Here is a 12050-nt window from a genome sequence, read left to right as displayed (position 1 = left end):
TCCAAGACACCATGAAATCTTCTATTACTCTTGAGATTCCTAGCCGGGCACTCACAAATGTTGCAACCTGACAGCAATATAAGCATTTAAACAAGTAACTTCAGCTTCAACATCTTTTTAGGAAGAAAGCCTAGCATCCCCATTTTATGCAGGGATGGATGTTATCTCTCCAAGTTGCCAATGGAAACCCAATGGAAAGGCAAAGAAAGGATTTAAGCCAGTCACCGAAAAAATAGGAAACACAACCCAGAAGCTCTTCTGATTTCTCTTCTGTGTTCTAATACAAAATTGTCACACCTTACCCTTTCAACAAACCTTACTGAATAGTGCAAGATTATTTGGCCATATGTATATGTTCAAAATAGATGGCATTTCCCAGTCCTCAGCTAGATTCTGGCATCCCAGAAGTCTTTCAGAAAAAAAAAAAAAAATGGCTATTTAAATTCTTATAATCATACAAAACCTTTGCTCTAACCCAATGGAGTAAAGGGTAACCAGACATCACACATTAATTTCTATGTGAACAGCACGTGAAGTATTTAAAAGTAAGGCATATTTGAATTAGAAGAAGCAACTAAAACAGAAATTCAATTACAAAGCAGAATTAAAGGAAGAGATGTCAGTAACTTTGGAGATGGGCAGGAGGAAGCGAGTGCGTCTGTCTACTATTTTCAGAGCTGCTAGCAAAACTCTTTGAAGAGGAGACTGCTCCAAAGAGCCATTTCCAAAGATCCTCCTTACAAAAAGTGCTTCGCTGATGTCCTGGAGAAACCAACTGACAAACAGTTTTTTCCAGACCACGCTCTGACCCATATGGCAGGGGTAAAACTCCCCTCCAGCGGTCACACATCACCCACCCATCTCCCCTGCAGGCACTGCAGCTCTGCCACATTCTGCAGCATCCTCGGACCTGCCTTAGCTTGCACCAAAACCATTGCAGACACCTTTATTTTTCTTTCTTCTTGTTTTTCAAAGTGATTTTAACCCCATTCCTTTGATTCAAGTCATAGAGATTATACATTAAGTAGATTCCTTTCTACATGATAGAGAAGCCTCAAGTGTTGTGGACACTTTTCTCCCTTTAATGGCCACTACTTTACCCTGCCCTGCTCTAGCCTCCATTTGTTCCATCCATCATCAGTCTTGATGCTGATTCCCAATAAGGCCCTCCCACACCTCCAAGGTTCAGCTTTCATAACTGCATTAAGACAAATCAATACTGCTGTTAACGCTGCTACATTTGGGGATGGTGTGATCTGCCTGCAAACCAGGCATGCGGCATAGAAGGTAACCCCCATCACTATATGAAGCCTTTGCTCTCCCTTTTGCAATTTCTTTTTCATCTGGACTCTGCTATTTTATAAAAATATGTTTCTTTGTTTTTCTTATCTTGCAAATGCAAACTGGTGAGGGCTTGTGAGACAGAATTTTGCAGTCCCCTTTACACTAGTGCATGGACAGACAAGAAATGAATTGTCCTGTCACTTGCTATGAAGTTGGGCTACGTGATCGCTGTAGGTCCCTTCCAGGTGAACTATTGTATTCTAATTTTCCTCCAGCTCCCCCGAGCCAGCCAGCTCATCACTCACCCTCACCATTGGCTGTTGCACATCTACGTTTGTGGATGCATCTAGACTGCACGTTCAGCTGTGCCAGCACTCGTGCTGGGGGTGTTGCAAGCCACATGCTTGCAACACCCCCAGAAATGTATTACAATCCAACCACTGCAATGTGAATCTGATGTCCCAGGAACATCTCAGGAGGCACAGGGTTAAGTCATAGACTGAATGTCACTCCTTTGAGCCCCAGGCCTTCAGCCAAGCCACAAGTGCATCATCTTTGGTAACAGACAGGAGCACACCCTATGCCTGCTTCCAGCCGTCACCATGACAGTAACAACAGTGAATCTCAATCCTAATGCATCAAACTGGACATATGCAGTGAGATGGTCGCACAGCCCCAAAACTCTTTAGATTCCTGGCAGTCACCATAGTGAAGCACTGCTTCTTATGGGGAAGACTGCAACCAAGCAGCTGTCAGAGCATGAAGGAAACACCAAGTAATGACAGTTTCAGGAAACAGCACCCGGGAGGTGTTCAAAACATTCCTTGGAGGCTGTGTTTGCTTATTTGGAGCACCTCCTGCACCTATTGACTGAACAGACTGGGCAGGTTCCCAGGCTACTTTGATTTCTCACGCTGTAAAGCAGCCTTCATGTTCAGAGGTGCTCAGCTCCTGTCACCTCTCTGCCTTCAGACTTTCTCCTTCTGCAATCTACCTGGACAACTGATGCAGCATCATTAATACCTACCCTGCTGACAAAACCACCCTGACACTGCTTGGAGAATTTAACCTGTAACAGTGAGGTTGAAATGCAAAGCCAGGTCCAACTCTCAGCAGAGAAGACAGAACAAACATTGGTGGATATTGTACCATTGGATAAAAAAAAACAGAAAACCCAGGAAGAGTGGGGCTTCTGGGTGTTGCAGGGATTATGGTGTAATCTCTGCCCTAGCAGAAGGTTTTTCTTTGGTTTCCCTTGCCACTCAAGTCTATCAGGTAAGTCTACTATCCTGAGAGCATGACAGGATGTTTGCCTGTGTGCTTAAATGTCAACTCTCCAAGTAAATTAAGAGCCCTTGGAAGACTGTGACTTGCGCTCCCACCCAAGCAGGAACAACGCACCTTAGCTGTGAGACATCAGAGTTGGGCTCACAGAAGTCACAGAAATCCTAGAATTGTTTGGGTTGGAAAAGACCTTAAAGCTCATCCAGTTCCAACCCATGCCATGGGCAGGAACACCTGCACTAGAGCAGATTACTCAAAGTGCCATCCAGCCTGGCCTTGAACACTGCCAGGGATGGGGCAGCCACAGCTTCTCTGGGAACCCTGTTCCAGTGCTTCACCACTCTCACAGTAAAGAATTTCTTCCAACTATCTAATCTAAATCAAAACCCTTTCATCTATCCCCTCAAATTTTGTGGGATTTCAGGGAACATTCCATGCTGGCCTGCACATCTTCACTCCATGTCTGCTGTGCTGGAGTTGTCTTTACAGCACAGACACTCTTGGAGTACAATCAAAAAACCTTGAACGCAAATTAGCGGTTGTTTCACATCTCTAAAAACCCCACTCTGAGCAACCCTAAAGCTTTATTTATTGGACACAGCTGCAAGGTAGTGGTTAAATCACTGACTGAATAACAGCCTGAAGTGTGTGGTACAAGAATCTTGTCTTTGGCTGGGTGTTATCATAACACAAACAATTATTTATCCCTGCCAGATTCAGGGAAACAACCAGGAAACCAGCAGAAACAGAAAGAAGCCCATGCAAAGTAGAAACCCGCATGCCAACGAGGCATATCATGAAATATACCATGGGCAACGCCACCACAGATTCATCTCAGTGAAGGCAGATACAATTCCCCTGTCTTTGGAGGAGTTTTGCTCATTTCAATGCAAAGCTGAAGACTGCATTTTTGTACTACACCTAGGTTTGGCTCCAGTCCCTCCTAATAGACCCTCTCACAAGCTGGATGATAACATTTGGCCACTGAGGATGCCCATACCGTGCTCTCTTCAGAGAGATGAGGAAGGTGTCTAAACATCTCCTCCACCCAATTCAATGAGTAATTAATATCTGCAGACCTTAGCACAGATTTACACAAGCAAAGCTCTCTGGCTTATTAAACACACCCCAAACTTGGGTTCCACAGAAACAACGAAAAGGAAACCACAACAGTGTAAAGAAGCTTTACAAATCCAAGGGTAAGCAAAGGCTTTTTCAAGACAGCACTAGGGCTAAGACTAGAAGCCAAGCTGGGGAAGTTGATGTTACCACAGAATTGATTGCTAAAGTAAGCTCACATACTGCACTAAATTTCCCTAGAAGTTGCGTGAAAGAAGGGAAGGCATGGAAATTCAAACACTCTGCTGACTAAAAGAATTACATTTTCTTTAATATAATTTCAGGTGAGAGAACAAGATGAATTATTTTCACCTAAAAATTTTCCCATTATTGAATTGCAGGGTTGTTTTTGGTCAGGTTTTCTTCCAAACCCACTATTTACAAATGCCACATACTGCCTGGTCTGAGCTGTAAACAGTCAGCCTTCAGGTTAAAAGGATACATGCAGTTGGGGACAGAACAGTGCCACTTATTTACTCTATTTCCTCCTTTAAACTTTTTTTTCAGTACAATTAACTAAATTATGTCATTACACATTCATTGTCCAGGAAGTTTCCCTCTTTCCCTTTTTAGCCTCCTTTTCAGTTGCATTTCTCTACTTCACAGGATGCTCTAAACTAAACATTACATTCAAGTTACACAATAATGATTTGGGAGGGACAGAGTGAATAAGGAAGGATATGGGAAGGGAGGTATCTGCTAAAATAAGATCTTCTGCACAACTATGCAGGACGTAGTGTTAACTACCAAAGGAGATTCTCAATTTGTACCAGCTAAGATACCCAGTGGAAGCACATAACTGAGTAGTTGAAAGAGTTCAAAAACTTTCCAAGGACTGAATGAAGCCTGAATTTACTCAAAAACGAAATTACACTGATAAACATTGTTATGGCACAGACAAGGTGCCTCATATAACCTTAACCCTCTCTGCATATTGAGGCTCTTTTACGCTACATAACAAATGCATTCCAGCCACAGAATATGCAGCCGCATTTAAACTGAGCTTATCACAAACTAGTGCCCCTGGGCAGATCATTTATTCATTTAAAAATAATTACACATTCTCATCTTTATAATTACAAGGGGAAAACCACCTTGAAAGCAAAGCAAAAACCAGACACATCAGTGTCTTGTTAACCTCCACAGAGCTGGAAAAGCAACATCAAGAGCAAAACTTCCTGCACACATCCATCATGGCTTTAGAGGCTCTAAAGTATCAACCTCGTGTGATAAAAGATTTTTCCAGGCCGATGGGTCTTCCTGGGTCTGTCAGAACAGCCTCCCGCAGCCCACAGCTTACCTTGGCACAGGCTGTCCCACTGAAGTCCCCTCCTCTTTTTACTTGGTGGGAGCCACACGATCTGCGTAAAACCAGGCACCTGGAGAAGACTGATGGGTGACCACCTTGAAGTCTATGCTTCAGGATCTGTCACCACTGCTACTTTGGTTAGGGATTTTTCCCTCTCCTACTGCTGACTGACATTTAGAAATGGGTTTAAATGGAGGCTGGCATCTCCACGGCTTGACATGGACAGCAGGGTGAGATGGTGGAGGAGAGGAGACAAGCAATGGCAAGTGAGCACCCTGCAAACCTCGCAGCACACTGAGCCACGGGCTCCAGCCAGAGCCGCAGAACCTGGCACAATGATGTCACAAACACTGCCACAGACAGAGGCAGCAGTGGTGGCCAGGCTGAGGAGCTCAGCCTGCAGCACCACTCTCCCCAGTGCCTACCCATCCTCCTCACACTGGAGTCCACCCAAACACTGGGCACAAGACAGCAAGTGTGCTTGCATGGATATCAGGAGGCACAACACTGACCCAACCCCTCATGGTACTTAAAAGCCGCAGACAGTTCACCTTCCTGTCTAATGACAGCTACACCAGGAGGCATGCTCCTTACAAGCCCCTGAGCAGTCACTAATATTCCATACTCAGCCCAGCCTTTTGCATGCATACAAGTCAAGAATATTAAAATTTCCCCAAAAACATTCCTGCAGTGCTTGTGTGAGACGGAGCAAGTGTGGCAGAGCACTTCTGTTAGAGACATACCTCCCCACTAAGCATAAAAAGCTATCAAGGCCATTAATGAGGAATACAAAACCCCAGCACCTGCCATGGGCACCAAGCATCTGAAAACAAAGCTTGGAACCAAGATGTAGATTGCACCTAGCTCTAAATGTCCCAACACAAGGAATAGCCAAGGGCTGGCTGTAAAGCTCTCAGTCCCCAGAAAATCACAGCTAAGCTAAGAAGAATATCCTTGATTGTGTCTTGCAACAAGCCAGAGCTGTGGAAATGGCCAGCAAGGGCACATTCACTTACAACCTATGCTTTCTGAATTACACTCATAAAACCAAGCACTCAGTACATTGACTTGTTTCTGGTGCTGTCAGTTCGTAACAGCTTGCCTTTCTTAAGGGACAGGACTTCTGGAAAGCTGCGGCACACACCTTGCAAAAAGCCTGCCAACAGTCACCATCGGGGGTGATGAAAGACACGGGCAAGCAGCAGATCTGAGAGAGGAGAAATCACAGTCAGTGTGGCTGAGAAGCTCAGATCTGGCAAAACCCATGTGCAGTAAGCCATTCTGTCAGAACAGAGACCCCTCCTGTGACAGGCACAGCAACTGCTTTGGTTCTCCATTCCAGCTGATCACCAGTACCTTGGCAGGTGTCAGCGACAGGATTTTCTCCTGCAAAGACCCCTCTCCTCCTCCTGGCTAGCAGGGAGACATTACTGGAGTCACAGGTTCCTCCTATGCAAGTGCTTTGGGGGGCTCCTGTGATCTGAACAGGACAAGACACTTTTTGTTTCTTTGCAAAGGGCCACCAGCATCAGGTGGTTTCCCACCAGACAAGCCTGGCTGAGCAAGTAAGTGTGCAGGCTCAGGGCATCCTTAAGGAGATGGGAGAGGAGAGCTAGAGGATGAATTAAAAATGAAGGGTAGTCTTCCCTCACTTTGCGTATCTCTCAGGAAAAATACAGCTCTTAGTAACAGGACTTCAGGGACAGATTTAGGAATGAATGTCAATTTAAGAAGTATAACGCAGGCAGAACAGAAAGTTGTGGCTGCAGTCTACAGAGCTCATTCTCATCTGCTTTCAGACTGCTACCACAGCTCAAATTACCCAGAGCTGGAATGAAATCCAATTTCCATTAAAAAATATAGATCCTTTGGTACATCTCCTAAAAACCTCAGAAGAGCCCCAGAATGGCTGAGGAAGAGCTGCTGCTGCTGGGGTGAGGCCAGTGTGGAGGAGCACAGCACCCCCAGGCTCACATGGTGCTCCCTGGGGAGACAGGCACACATGCAAAGACCAGACTCCTGTCCTGACAACCTGAGAAGTGAGCACAGCCATCACTGAGGGAACAGCACCCAGAAAAAAACCCAGCTGATGCATTACCAATGGCAAGGGAGCCGAATGAAACGGTTTCCCACAACTGATTTCAGTGGGTTTGCTTCACACCAAACCTAACTGAGCCAAGGGGAATCATTTTCCATGGGATTTAGGTTAATCAGGCTGTTTAAGCAGGGACAGGCCTGGCCTGCCACCCTCCACTGGATGTAGCCATCAGCAGGTTTCACTGTGCAAAGCCAGGAGAGAGGCACATGCTTATTCCCATTTAAATGGTTCTGGCTTCCAGAGACTGGTCATGAAAAGGCGACTGACAAACACCTGCATTCCAGCCCCTGTTTATTTTGTGTAAGTGCCTCCTTTACTAAACTCTTACACAGACAAGCATCCATTTCCTAGAAAGTCCCCCAGAATCCCTCTGAAGCAAAGCTGACATACATGAGCTCAGGAGCAGCAGAACTCAGCCTAGCAAAATTCAAAGTAGTGTCTAATCACAGAGGGCCTTCTACGTTGAGTCTGCTTTCTTCTCCCATCTCCCCTGCACAGTAACTCCAGCTCTCTTGGCACAAGAGCTTTACAAGACAGACACCAGGGAGAGGAAAGAGGCCACACAAGACACAGGGGTATTGACCATCAAAGAAGAAACCCGAACTGGAAACTGGAAGGAACAGCAGAAGCCCCAGCTCATTCCAGGATGGTGCTCTGACCACTGCAGGACTAGGAAAGGCAGCTGCCTGCGATACCCACCGGCCAGGCAGCTCCTGACAGGCCTGTGCTTTCAGGCCTACGTTTCGAGCTGCTGCCTTCCCTTCAGCTCTGGTGAAGGGGTACATGGTTTTCAAGCATCTTCTAACATACGTAACAGATGTTACTTCTAGACCCTTTCCAAAGCACTGCAAAGTACACCTGCTTTCTTTTGAACACACATTTCATGATTAAAGTCAGTGCTGATGGTGATGTATCCACAGGTCCTCCTCTGTAAATCCCACTCCCCTCTCACGCACAAGCAGCTAGCATCAACTAGCCCCAAACTCTCCTCCAAAGGGAAGTCTGCTTCTCCTCAGGTAAGTTTTAAGAAAGACAATGAGCAGTCTTTGGAGAAACACCATTTACCTGCTAAAATAAAAGCTTCGCTAAAGAGAAAAAGAAAAGGATGCCCTGCAAATGCTAACTGGTGTTGACAGTGGCTATCTGCAAGATGGCCAAAAGCAGTGAGCTTTCCCCCCTCACACCATGGGTGAGATGCCAAGAACAGAGCATCATGTGCAAAGTGCCCTTTAGAAAGGAAGGAAAAAAAGAAACGGGGAAAGGAAAAAACCCTGCTACCTGCAAGCAAGGCAAAGCATCCCTTCTGCACAGACACACCAGCCTTTGTGGAGCAGAGCCGAACAAGAAGCAGTGAGGAAGCCTTGCAGCACGCCTGTGTGCTGGCTCCTGCCTCCCTGAAGGCATCTCTTTTCCTTCTCCTCCCACTTGCCGCCACCCCTGCCTATTCTAAAATGACTTTGCATGAGACGTGCCAACTTTCAAGCCTCAGCATAATGTATTTCCTTATCCCATGGCCAAGCTATACCATCCATCATATGCTTGTATTTTCAAGACATTACAAGAATTTGAGGTTTGCACACCACAAGGTACACTTGAGTGCTCCCTTCTCCTCGGGGGAACTCAGGATGAAATGCTTCTTGCACTTCCATGGGTGGGAAGTACGTTCCTGATGCTACCATGCTGCATGGTTGGGAAATCAAAAACAAACACCTCTGCCACTCTGACCAGTCCGGTTAATTCATTACGATAAACCCATTGTCCAAAACAAAAACATACTTTAATTGCTAAACCAGATGCCCAAGTTTAGCTGTTGCTCTTGGCAAGCGTGTCAGGATCTCAGTATGCCTCGTTACAGCAAGCATCTCCGTAGGTGCAAGCTGTGCCTTCCACCCTTGAAGTCTTCAGGTGCCCCTGTTACCCTAATCCAGTATTTTCCAACCCAAGTGAATATTTAAAGGGATACCATCAGCTCAGAACACCCATCTGACTACATCAGGATTTCAGGAACTGCAACACTAGCAAGCATCCTTCTCTTCCCACCCCCAGCTGTTAAATACGCATTTACACAGCTGCACCCTTTCCCATTTAGGCAGCCTGATCTCCCTTGAAAATAGAGTGCAGAAAAAGAAAATAAGGATAAAACATTTTTGTAAATGTCACAAAAAAACCTGGCAGAAGGTCTCAAAGGCTGGACCATGAACCATATGTACTATAGCTATGTCTAAGTTTTGTTACTTGCGCTTTTTTCCCCAGCCAGATTTCAAGTAGATTGTGTTGCCTGCTACAGGCAGTTTGATCATCAGGAAACACGTGGCATGCAAGAGAAGAGGAAAACTGATCAGGTTGTAGCCAGCATCTTTTGCATGGAATGCTGCCGGTGAGGGTTTCCACGGTATCTCAACTAGCATAGTTCACCAGGGAGACTTCCTTAAACTACTTGCTGCTTTCTTTGACTTTTAAAAGATACACACCTAGAAGACAAGAAACACTGAAACAGTCACAGTACCACTGCCATCTCTTCCACTGTGGTATTCACATATCTACTCTGTGAATTATAAGCAGTATTTCTCAACAAAGGAGTATTTCATGCAGTGCAATCCAGAAGAACTGTAATATTTCTTAAGATTATAAGATGGATCCACTCCTGCCTTCAAATTCCAGGGCAATCAGTGGAGGAGAATGAATAATTCATCCCGCAGTCTGTCTCCCAGTCATTAAGCAATATAACACTGAAATTCCTGAAAGGTCACATTTCCAGGAGGTTCAGCTGAAGAATGTTCTCTCCTATCCACTGAAAAGACTCTGGAGGTAAGGTAAGGAGCTCCTTCATGAAGTAAGTATATGCCCTCACTGTTGAAGGTTTCACAATTACTTTGCTATTGGAGCATGACAATAGGCAGAAGATACTTATCTGGGGAAGTCCAGAAATGCAGAAATCAATGGGTTAATCAGCAGGTTTTATACAGCTTTTATACAGCTAAAGGCTGACGAACTGAAGATAACTGTTTGCATTTGTTATCCTCTCAGGATGGTGAAGGATTATTGGAACAGAAATTTCAAGTATTGATTTAAGACATTTCCTGCTCATTACGGCTAAGCCCCAACAATTTTGCAAGAGCAAATCCTTCCTCAATCCATGGGTAGTATCCCACACAACACAGTAATACAGTAAATATGAGCTAAGATAAATCACTTCTTGATGAAAGAAATTTAACTTCAGTCTGAGTTAAGATACTGAAGATACTGAAGTTGGACACACACTATTTTCTAATACAGACAGCAAAGAAACTGATCCCACATACAGACATTATGGGAAGCATCCTAGGAACATGAGGAAAAACACATTTACTTTTTTTAAAAAAAGCCTGTTTTTCTTCCACTCACTGGAAAACATATTGCATTTGTTACTGGATCTGCCCCAAAAGTCATGCTTGAAAGAAAGACCAGCAGTTCTCTGGAAAAGTGTGAGATCCTCTTCCCATACCAGCGCATCTTGCACATGCAGACAGCACAACCTCATTCCCTACAGATTCACATCATGAAAAGCAAGAAAAATACCCAAAAATATACCCAACATTTAATTCACAACTGCCCCCTTCATCCACCAGCATTCTTGTCTCACGTCAAAGTAACTGACACTCAGAAGAATATTGTCGTGCTTGGACAGAAAAATAAATCACATTTCATGAGTATTTTTAATTGCAACCGTTTCTAATCACAAATCACATGCTTTCTCTTTTTTTTTTTTTCCTCTTTTGCTTTTTTGTTCTTTTGCAGAGCCATAATCCAAGTTTAATGTTGCTTAGGCTACCAAGTAATCTCTACCATAGTCTCCCAACAACTGGCTCATGTTATTGCCATGCCCATGCGCTCGGGTGGCAGAGGAGGCACCGCAGTGCCAGATGCAAGCAAAGCATTGCCTGTGCCTGCACAGAGACAGCCTGAGTTGAGAACGCAAGAGGCTTGTCTACCCTTACACAAGTTCCTGCTCGTGCAAGCATCCAGCTGCAAAAGCAAACCCCACTCCTGCAGCTCACAGAACTCTCCTCACCCTTGCAATTCCCTGAATGCACTAAGCTGTGCCAACACAACACACTTTTTTTGCCAGCATAGCTGACTCTTCAGCTGAGCTGCTGCCAGCATTGCGACAGCTACTTTATACCAGCACACGCTTTTTTTCCTTCCCTGTTTCCTACACTTTCTCCTCTACACACAGAAATCCAAATTCAAGGCAAGAAACAAAGACAAACAAAAAACAGGTATCAGGAAAAAACAATGCGTCTGGCTAGCTAGCCAGCAGCTCCTCACCTGACCAAAGGGAAGATGAGGGGGAGATGATGTGCCCTGTCCCCCAAGCCTCACCACACTATCTGAAATGAAACACACGCAGTTGTAAGATCTTTCACCCGAATAGAAGGGCTCCTGATCCAAGCACCTGAGAAGAGTTGAGGGACCAGGACCGAGATGGGTGTTTGGCCCCAGAGAGGGCTCCTCTACAGCTCTGCTCTCTGGCTGCCACGGGAAGCACCGGATGATGCTGGTGGGACCCCATGCAGGCCAGCACTCTCATGCCAGTGGGCTGCTGAAATAACCCTTTGGTCTTTGCTGCAGTTTCACCTCAGGCAAGAAGAGCTTTTGAACCTGAAGCTGCAACAAACTGCTCCTACTGGGAAAACTGGGGAGTATTTTGGGAAGGGAGTAGTTGATCCTTTCTTTCTTTTCCCCACAGAGAAAATATGATCTCCCCTCCAGATTTTCACTTGTGAATGGGATTACAGGGTAACACTCAAGTTCCAGTGCTTGTCACTAAGTATTCCTGTGAAAAAAAGCAGGATTTTGTCATAAAGGTATAAATTACCCAGCTGCAAGCAGAAGACACAGGCCTACTGAACACCCAGCTGCTGTTCCCAGTCAGTCCTTTGCTCCAGATGATGCATTACGTGACCTTTTCTCAAA

The 12050-nt window shown here is 45.2% G+C and overlaps 1 protein-coding gene across 5 annotated transcripts in view; it reads right to left on the bottom strand.

Moving 5' to 3' along the window:
• Positions 1-12050, bottom strand: part of HPCAL1 (hippocalcin like 1) — a 78286-nt gene that overhangs the window by 49177 nt on the left and 17059 nt on the right. Inside the window, exon 1 of one of the 5 annotated variants that reach the window (XM_061460825.1) lies at positions 4988-5184. The exons of the other annotated variants lie outside the window; for them this stretch is intronic. The gene's annotated coding sequence lies outside the window, so the exon portion shown is untranslated. Of the gene's footprint in view, positions 1-4987; positions 5185-12050 lie in introns of those variants that run through there. 5 annotated transcript variants of the gene reach the window in all.

This window comes from Pezoporus flaviventris, unplaced genomic scaffold (genome assembly GCF_033815535.1).
Source record: "Pezoporus flaviventris isolate CSIRO_AGI_PZ_B2104156 unplaced genomic scaffold, CSIRO_AGI_Pfla_v1 ptg000031l, whole genome shotgun sequence".
Taxonomy (NCBI): Eukaryota; Metazoa; Chordata; class Aves; order Psittaciformes; family Psittacidae; genus Pezoporus; species Pezoporus flaviventris.
Note: the sequence above shows the minus strand (reverse complement) of the source record. Positions and strands in the feature narration are given on the sequence as shown.